Source organism: Ptychodera flava, assembly GCF_041260155.1.
Source record: "Ptychodera flava strain L36383 chromosome 3 unlocalized genomic scaffold, AS_Pfla_20210202 Scaffold_25__1_contigs__length_14229661_pilon, whole genome shotgun sequence".
NCBI lineage: Eukaryota > Metazoa > Hemichordata > Enteropneusta > Ptychoderidae > Ptychodera > Ptychodera flava.
This window is the reverse complement of record NW_027248279.1, coordinates 4,925,089-4,933,763: the sequence shown is the minus strand read 5'-3', so window position 1 is coordinate 4,933,763 and position 8,675 is coordinate 4,925,089. Positions and strand designations below refer to the sequence as shown.

Below are 8,675 nucleotides of genomic sequence, written 5' to 3'. Positions count from 1 at the left end.
ACAGTCATGTTCCTAATACTTTCATGGCAATTTTGGCTATATTTCTCCACCATAGTACACTATCATGGGATGATCTCGTACATTTCGGAAAGCGTAATTTGTGGATGGCCCGACAGCTTTTTCTTTGCAGTTTGAATAATTTTGTGTTTAATTGTGATTGATACATTGTGATTAAATAACTATGAAAATGAATTTTCATTGGCCATCATTTCCCGAGCCTGTCATTCAAGTACATCAGTTCAGATAATGACGTTTTATTGAAAGTTTTTCGCAACAAATTCGACCGCACCAGTCTGTCGCCTTTTAATTTTCATTACTGGGTTGACTGTATTCGCGTAGGTCATCTCATAGCGATCAACATCATGTCGCTCACCAAGTAATTTCATGTCCCAGGCTTTGGTAGTCCGTGTGGGCTACCATTTCATGGGTTTTGGTAACCCCAGGGAAAAGTTGGTAGTCTGTGGACGCGGGACTACCGCTAATTTCGAGCCCTGAATTTACAACGTAAGTGATGATGTAATGTTGTGGCAGTGTGATAGCATACTTAAAAAATTCGATCGAATCATACTCATGAACATTGATGGTGTTGATTATAATAATGTTAATGAAGTTACAAGTTCATGGCAATAATGTCAGAGAAAAGTGTCAATTTACAGATAATTGTAAAATATACTTTAACGCTGATGCATTTTCAGTTCATATCTGTTTAGCTCACAAGTTCACACACGTGAGCTAATATCTATTCTTCATCTGTCATGTAAGAATTCGATGTATAGTTCAAAAGAAACGTTAAAGCCCAAGCCAATTACCCCCAAAAGATTTGCAAAACAGTTGTAGAATAATTCTACAGAGCAATTAAAAGGACTTGAGTCTTAAGACAAAAAAGCTTTTTCCGAATTCAAATAAATCTTGTTCTTGTTAATTCTGATAAGTACAGAGCAGATACCTATTAAATAAACCGAAGTACATCATTGTGTGTATGACTCATTATATTTAAACTCTGAGACGATGAAGTTATGGAATAAGCTTCTTTTTGTATGAACTGTGTATATTTATCACTAGATATTCTCTTGCTATTACATGGACAATGAGTCCGAAATAAAGTCTGTAATAATAATAATAATTGACCTGGGGCTGTTTGGATCGTTTTTGAAGTTTTTACCCATGAAGAGAAAACACAAAATTTTTCAATTGTAATAATGAAGTTTATGAATCGAAATATGGGCAAGATAAGAAGCGGCATGTAACCCCAAACAATGATTTATAAGTTAATATTGAACTGAATATCTAGTTTACCGAATAAAATGGAAAGACGGTCCCGAAATATCCAATTCTTTGACAAATCTGAAACAAATGCCCATAAGTCTTAGAAACCTTACAGAAAGAACACTTGTCAGTATCGTTATTTTCTAGTTGAAAAGCTTCACACCATTTGGAAGAATATTATGAACAATCTTGAAACTGAATTCAGCTAGCTTCCTATCAGGTGAGGAAGAGATTGTTTGATTTACCCAAATATACTTCCATTGAAGTGGAGTGTAAGTGTTAAAATGAAATTCTATATTTCGTCACAATAGGTATGTATGAATCGTTTGGCAACAAAAATGTCATAAAAAACTTGGATGTTAAAGTAATCAGTCCTTGTGAAAGAGAAAAAACATGCCGTTTACGTACACAAAATCATATTGTCTACTTATCTGATCAAAACGGGTGTCTTTCAGAATACGTTTCCGTTGTTTCGGAAGGAGGTTTTAAATTTTTTTCCATTCGATAATCCTTTCAGTCTCGGAATTCAGTTTTTCGAACAACACTCATCAATGTAGATGATATAATTAGTAACATAACTCCAAAATTCCTGCACCAATTGGATGATACTTGCGACAAATATTGATATGACAGATATCTAATTGTACTGAGAAGCATTTGCATAGTAAATAAAGTTTTGTAATAAGTCATATAATCCGAAATTACGGCACCAAATTTGATGAAAATTGCTGCAGATACTAATCCGACTGATATCTGACCGTGTTGAGAAACATCTAGTAGTGTGAAGTTAATCAAGGGTTCATTTGTATATTTAATGAACTTTGTAATTGGAAATATAACTCTGAAATTATGGCACCTAATTTGGTGAAAACTGCTACAGATCTTATAAATATCTAATCGTCGCATGAAGCACTCCGCAGTGTCAAAGTAATAAATAGCTCATTTCCATATTTAATGAAGTTTTGTAATTAGTCACATAATTCCGAAATAACTGCACAAAATTTGATGAGATGCTGATCCGACGTATATCTGACCGTGTTATGAATCATTTAGTTGTGTGAAAGTAATTAAGGGTTAATTCGCATATTTAATGAGCTTTGCAATTAATGATATAACTCCGACATTACAGCACCAATTTGATGAAATGTGCTACAGATATTGATCTGATAGATATCTAGCTGTCCCATGAATCATTGAACTGTGTCAAGTTAATAAACAGCTCAATCGCAAATTAAGGGATGTTTTGTACTAAGCTTTGTGATTTAACTCCAAGAGTACTGTGCGAAAGTTGATGAAACCTGCTACATATAATGATCTGACAGATATCTGATTGTTCTGTTAAGCGTACTACTATGTAATGAACCTATTGTAAACCACTTGAGCACATTCAGTTCACATCTGGTTAATATTGTTCGTGATACAATTTGAAGAAAGTTGGAAACTTGTTTCAAATCGTCCAATTTACAGACAACCGCTATATGTACTGAAAACGCGAGCATTTCCGTTTATATGTGGTTGATAAATAAATCATGCCAGAACTTACTTGTTCCTGCAAGTTTTCAAGTTCAATTTTCAACTTCCAGACTCAAGTTTTAATGTTCCATTTACTATGACATCAAACTATACTGTCAGTACCCGGAATAAAAGAACTGTAAACTGCCAAAATTTAAGAAACGATAATTTCAAAGAAAATAATTCAATTCAATTCAATTCAATTACTTTATTATCCACAATAAATGTAGAAATTTGCCTTCAGGCTCATCATATACAAATTAAAATAGTACAACTAGCAAGAGCATTCTATATAAAAAGGGACGCTATTACACATTGAAATGCTTAAAAAAACACACAAGGTAGCGACATAGATACAAAATTTGAAACACACACGGAAACAACAAAGGACCAACTGGAGGTTTAAAACAACTACATCGAGTTGGAGTTTAAAATTGAAACTGCTGATGGAAGAAATGACTTTTTGAAGAGGTTTTTCTTTGCACGAGGAACCCGAAAACGTCTCCCTGATGGGAGTTTCTGGAAGTAACCATGAAGAGGGTGATCAGAATCATTGACAATGTTCTGCGCTTTCCTTTTCACTGCCAGCTGGTAAAGGTTTACAAGGGAATTTTGACGACAGCCAATAATTTTTTCTCATCCTCACAATACGAGAAAGCTTACTTCTGTTTCTGGGAGTCAAATTTCCATACCACAAAATGATATTATAGGTTAAAACACTCTCAATGAGGGATCTGTACATGATTTGTAAGATATCCATATTTTGACTCACAGTGAACGATTTGAGTTTCCTGAGAAGGTATAATCTTTGTTGGGACTTTTTCGCTATATAGTCAGTATTTTCATCAAATGTGAGTGTTTCATCTAGAAATGAACCTAAGCATTTGAAACATGAAACGACATCAACAGATTCATCGTTGATTGTGACAGGAGTAAATCCGGGCAAACTTTACAACCAATTACAAGCTCTTTTGTTTCACTAATATTCATATCTAAATAGCTATCTATGCACCAGTTCTTTAAAATTTCAACATTATGGAATATTCAGAAAGAGAATCTTCCTTTTTGAGTAGCCCGACAAGAGCCATGTCATCAGCAAATTTGAACAAACAGGATATTGCAGTATTGCACCTCATGTGATCTGTATAATAGAAAATAGAGTAGGTGATAACACGCAACCTTGTGGAGCACCAACATTCAGTACAATTTCCTCTGACATTTAGCCATTTACACATACCCGTTGTGGTCTTTCTCTAAGAAAATCACTGATCCAGAGAATTATGTTGGCATCGACATTATATTGATAAGACATCTAAGGAGAACATATGGTTCAATGGTGTTGAAAGCGCTTGAAAAGTCTATAAAAAGAATACGAATGTATGCATTTGAGGATTCTAAATGTTGAGAAAGTAAATTAAATAGAGTGATAGATGTGTCTTCAACCCCTCTATGAGCTTTGTACGCAAACTGAAATGGATCTAACTTATCAGCCACATTACAAAGCAAATGCTTCCACACAGTACCTTCCTTACACTTGCTCAGAATTGATGTAAGGCAATGGACGATAGTCATTCAGCTGCTTTGCGTTGGGCTTCTTTGGAACTGGAATAACTGTAGATGTCTTCCATGTACGGGGGACAACATGAAGATTTAATACCATCTGGAAAATGTAGGAAAAAATGGGACCGAGTTGTCTGGCACAATTTTTCAAAACCCTTCCTGTAATGTTATCGGGACCTGCTGCTTTGTTACAGTTTAATTTTAAAAAGCTCCCCTCAACATCGCTTTGGGAGACCTCAATCTGATCAGAGACAGGCTTCAGACTCTGACAAATGTTTCACATTCATTGGTGAAATCTCTTACATCAAAACGAGCATACAATTTGTTTAATTCATCGGGGAAGGCAAGTAGATCACGAGGGAATGAATTCAAACTAGTGTTTTGTTTTTTACCCATCATAACTTTCAACCCATCCCATGCAGCTTTACAATTATTTGTTTTCAATTTTTCTTCAACTTTCATTCTGTACTTATATTTCGCAATTCTAGCCTGCTGTCTAAATTTTTCTTTTTCCTGATATTTACTTCTGTCGCCTTGTACGAATGCTAATTCTTTTAATAATAATAATAATAATAATTTATTGTTTAAAGACCACTACACACCTTTGTCTCAGTGGTCTGTACATTACAGAAATTACAGGAAGAACTAAAATAAACGCAGAAAATACAAAATAACTCACAGAGGAAAGAGTGTAATTAAAAACAATCGATAAAATCAAGCAAGCTAAAATCTAGACTAAAGGATCCTACCTAAAAACAGCAAAGAAAGTAGTTTAAAAAATTTCACTAAAAATGATAAAAATAAATAAACTATAAAACATGCAGGTAAAAATTATATCCAAGTCAACAGTAGCATTGACGAAAAATAATGGTTTTAAGAGACTTCTTAAAAAGAGCGAATTTCTTTATCATCCTAAGTTCGGGTGGCAAACTATTCCACAGTTTAGGGGCATACACGCTAAAAGCTCTGTCACCATATGTTCTAGAAAGTTGTTTCCCGTGATCTTTGACAGAAAAGGGATTCAATCTTACACCGACACTCCTTCTGGTATTATGTACTGGGATATCAATTGTTACTAGTTCTGATAAGTAATTTGGAACGAATTCATCTTGATGGACAATTTTAAAAACCAAACAAAGAATTTTAAAACGGATTCGTTCCTCTACTGGGAGCCAATGTAACTCCTTGAGTATAGATGTCATAACAATGTGACGGCCCATCTTCCGTCCAGTTACCAAACGAGCAGCAGAGTTCTGAATGTGTTGAAGCTTGCTCAATTTATATGCAGGTAGGCCAAAAAGTAGACTGTTACAATAATCTAACTTCGATGTGACAAAAGCGTGAACCAATTTTTCAGCACTAGGCTGGTCTAACAATTTTCTAATTTTACTTATCCGCCAAAGTGAATGAGATGCCACCCTACAAACATAGCGAATATGCTCGTCCATGAGACCGAACGAGTCAAGCATTACACCGAGGTCACGTACAACAGTGGATGGCGAAATCGTGGCCTCACCTATTCGTACATTCATAGAACCAAATTGTGAACCAACCGTACAATTTCGGGGTGTAAACCAGACAACCTCTGTCTTCCCGTCATTAAGTGCCAACTTATTGGACATCATCCAATTACGAATTTCATCGACGCATGCTTCTATACGCTGAACAATAGTGGAGCTGGTAAGGATGTCACAGGCAATGTACAATCCAGAACCATCTGCATATATAACAGAATTTAAGCCATGACGTGTGATGATATCCTCAATCGGAGTCATGTACAAAGCAAACAAGACAGGACCCAATACTGAACCCTGAGGTACACCATACTTAAAATGCATTTGTTAGATAACATCGACTTGACAGAGACCTGTTGTGTTCTTACCTTTCAGAAAGGATTCAAACCATTTTAAAGCAACCCCTTGAATACCAAAACGAGAGCGTAACCTACCCAGTAGAATGTTATGATCAATTGTGTCAAATGCCGCTGACAAATCCAAAAGAACCAGGACGACATGATGGTGTTTATCGAGAGCGAGCATGACATCGTTCAACATGCGTATAAGTGCAGTTTCGGTGCCGTGCCCCTCGCGATAAGCAGACTGAAAACGACCGTACAGAGAATTTTCGGACAGATAGCGATTTAAACGAAAAAAGGCACACTTCTCCAAAAACTTGTCCAGAAAACTACAATTTGATACAGGACGATAGTTTTTCATTGTATTACAATCAAGTCCACTTTTCTTAATGAGTGGACGAACAATGGCTGTTTTGCAATCAGTTGGAAAAACACCAGACGAAAAAGAAGAATTTACAATACGGAGCAGTAATGGGGCTAGTTCATTTACACATGCTTTAACCAGCTGTGTGGGCATTGGATCTAGTTGACACGATTTTGAAGGCATCTTACTAACAATATAAATTACATCATCAATACATAAAGGTTCGAGAATGGAGAGCGAGTTCTGATACAAGAATGGTTCGATACTAAGAGGACTAGCATTTTGAAGTTTTTGCGAATGTCTACTATTTTCTGTTCAAAAAAACGTTGCAAAGGCAGCTGGTAGTTGAGATAGTTCATGATTATTTGGGAGCATGTCGGAAGCATATTTCTTTGAACCGGAATGTCATCAACAACTCGGAACAGTTCCTTGGTATTTGCGTTTTCAATTTTACTTCGATGAAAAGACGCTCTCTCCAAATCCAACTTTCTGTTATACTCAACACGAGCAGCGATAAAATCTGTTCGTCAATTTCAAGTTGAGAAGAACGCCACTTTTGTTCAAGTGATCTCAGAGCCTTACGCTTAGCCAGTAGGTCTTCTGTAAACCATTCGGCACGGGGTTTCTGCACAATGGTTCTCTGTTTGGCAGGAGCATGCAAATCCATCAAACTTTTCAATGTAGAATTGTAAACTTCTGTCAGCTCATTTATTTCATTGATCGACTCCGGATGATTAAGTGTACTTGAAATTGAGTGTTTAAGATTCATTAAATTAATACTCTTGATGTTGCGCTGTTGTCTGGTAATTCTTGTTGGAAGGGGACGAATTGAGAAACATTTTCATTTCTTTTGTTACCCAAGGCTTGTTATTCGGGAATACACGTACTGATTTGGTTTTTACCACAATGTTTTCGCAAAACTTCATATAACAGGAAATAGTATCAACCAATTCTTGGGGTTCAATGCATGATGTTTTAAGTGCATTGCATATTTATCGAGACACTAGCAGATATTGTCTTCATGTTAAATCACGTTGTTTCTTTTCCATTTTCCCGCGCAGGAAGAAGTGAAGAAGATCTTTATCTGTCTTTGTCGTCAGAAATGCTACCACGATGTCGAAACCAATCGAATCACGGGCCGAATCCGAATTAGAAGATTCGACACCACAGTTATCAGCACAACCATACGGTCACTGAGCAGTTTCAGGTTTTCGATTATGTCCAACTCAAGGAAGTGAACAATTTTAATATTTCGTAAAACAAAATTTGGCTATGACGGAATTCCCGCCAAGACACCACAGTTATCGGCACAACCACGCAGACACTACGCTAAGCAGCTTCAGGTTATCGGTTATGTCAAACTCAAAGAAGTGAATAATTTTAATTTTTCATGCAAGAAAATTTATCTGTGACGGAATTCCCACCAAAAAGAATATCTATAGAATTTATTGCCGTACCGTCTATTCCACCGCTACTTTTCGGTGAATTTCAGAATTTATCGTCACTGCACAGAAAAGATTCACTTACCGTTTTTGACGGTTTGTATGTTACCCTTAAAAAGAGTCTTTATCTTCATTGTTACTTAACATTTCAAGAAGGACAAATGTTAAAGAATTATATGGTCAGCTGGCAAAATCATTTTATTCAAAACCACTCCTGTTGGTGAACAGAACGTTTGTGCTTGTAACACTGTTGGAACTAATTTTAGAGAATAGGATCAAATTTCATTTACCCCAAAAGCTTCAGAAATATTATTATTATTATTATCATTATTATTATTATTAAACTTTATTGTCCCTAAAAATGGGAAACTTGTCTTGCAATGGCACAGACAAACAACATTAAAAATACGGTGATAAAAAGGATAATACACATCGAAGTTACGAAAAAAAAAACTAATTACAATAAGTGTTGAACAGTGGACTTAAGACATTCTCTGATTGAGAAGTCGGATGGCAGAGGGTACATAACTAAGTCGAGCACGACGTGTTCTTAAAGCTAGAGTTTTATACCTGCGACCTGACGGGAGCTCCTCAAAATGCTGAGCCAATGGATGGGAAGGATCCCTGATGATTTTAACAGCTTTGACAAAAGCTCTGTTCTCATACAGTGATTTCA

At 36.0% G+C, this 8,675-nt stretch overlaps 1 protein-coding gene across 1 annotated transcript in view; it reads left to right on the top strand.

The window, feature by feature from the left end:
• The window catches only part of LOC139125376 (neuropeptide FF receptor 2-like), a 32,982-nt gene extending 24,637 nt beyond the window's left edge, over window positions 1–8,345 (top strand). The window contains exon 4 of the mRNA XM_070691470.1: window positions 7,619–8,345. The gene's annotated coding sequence lies outside the window, so the exon portion shown is untranslated. The remainder of the gene's footprint in view (window positions 1–7,618) is intronic.
• Window positions 8,346–8,675: the final 330 nt, after the last annotated feature.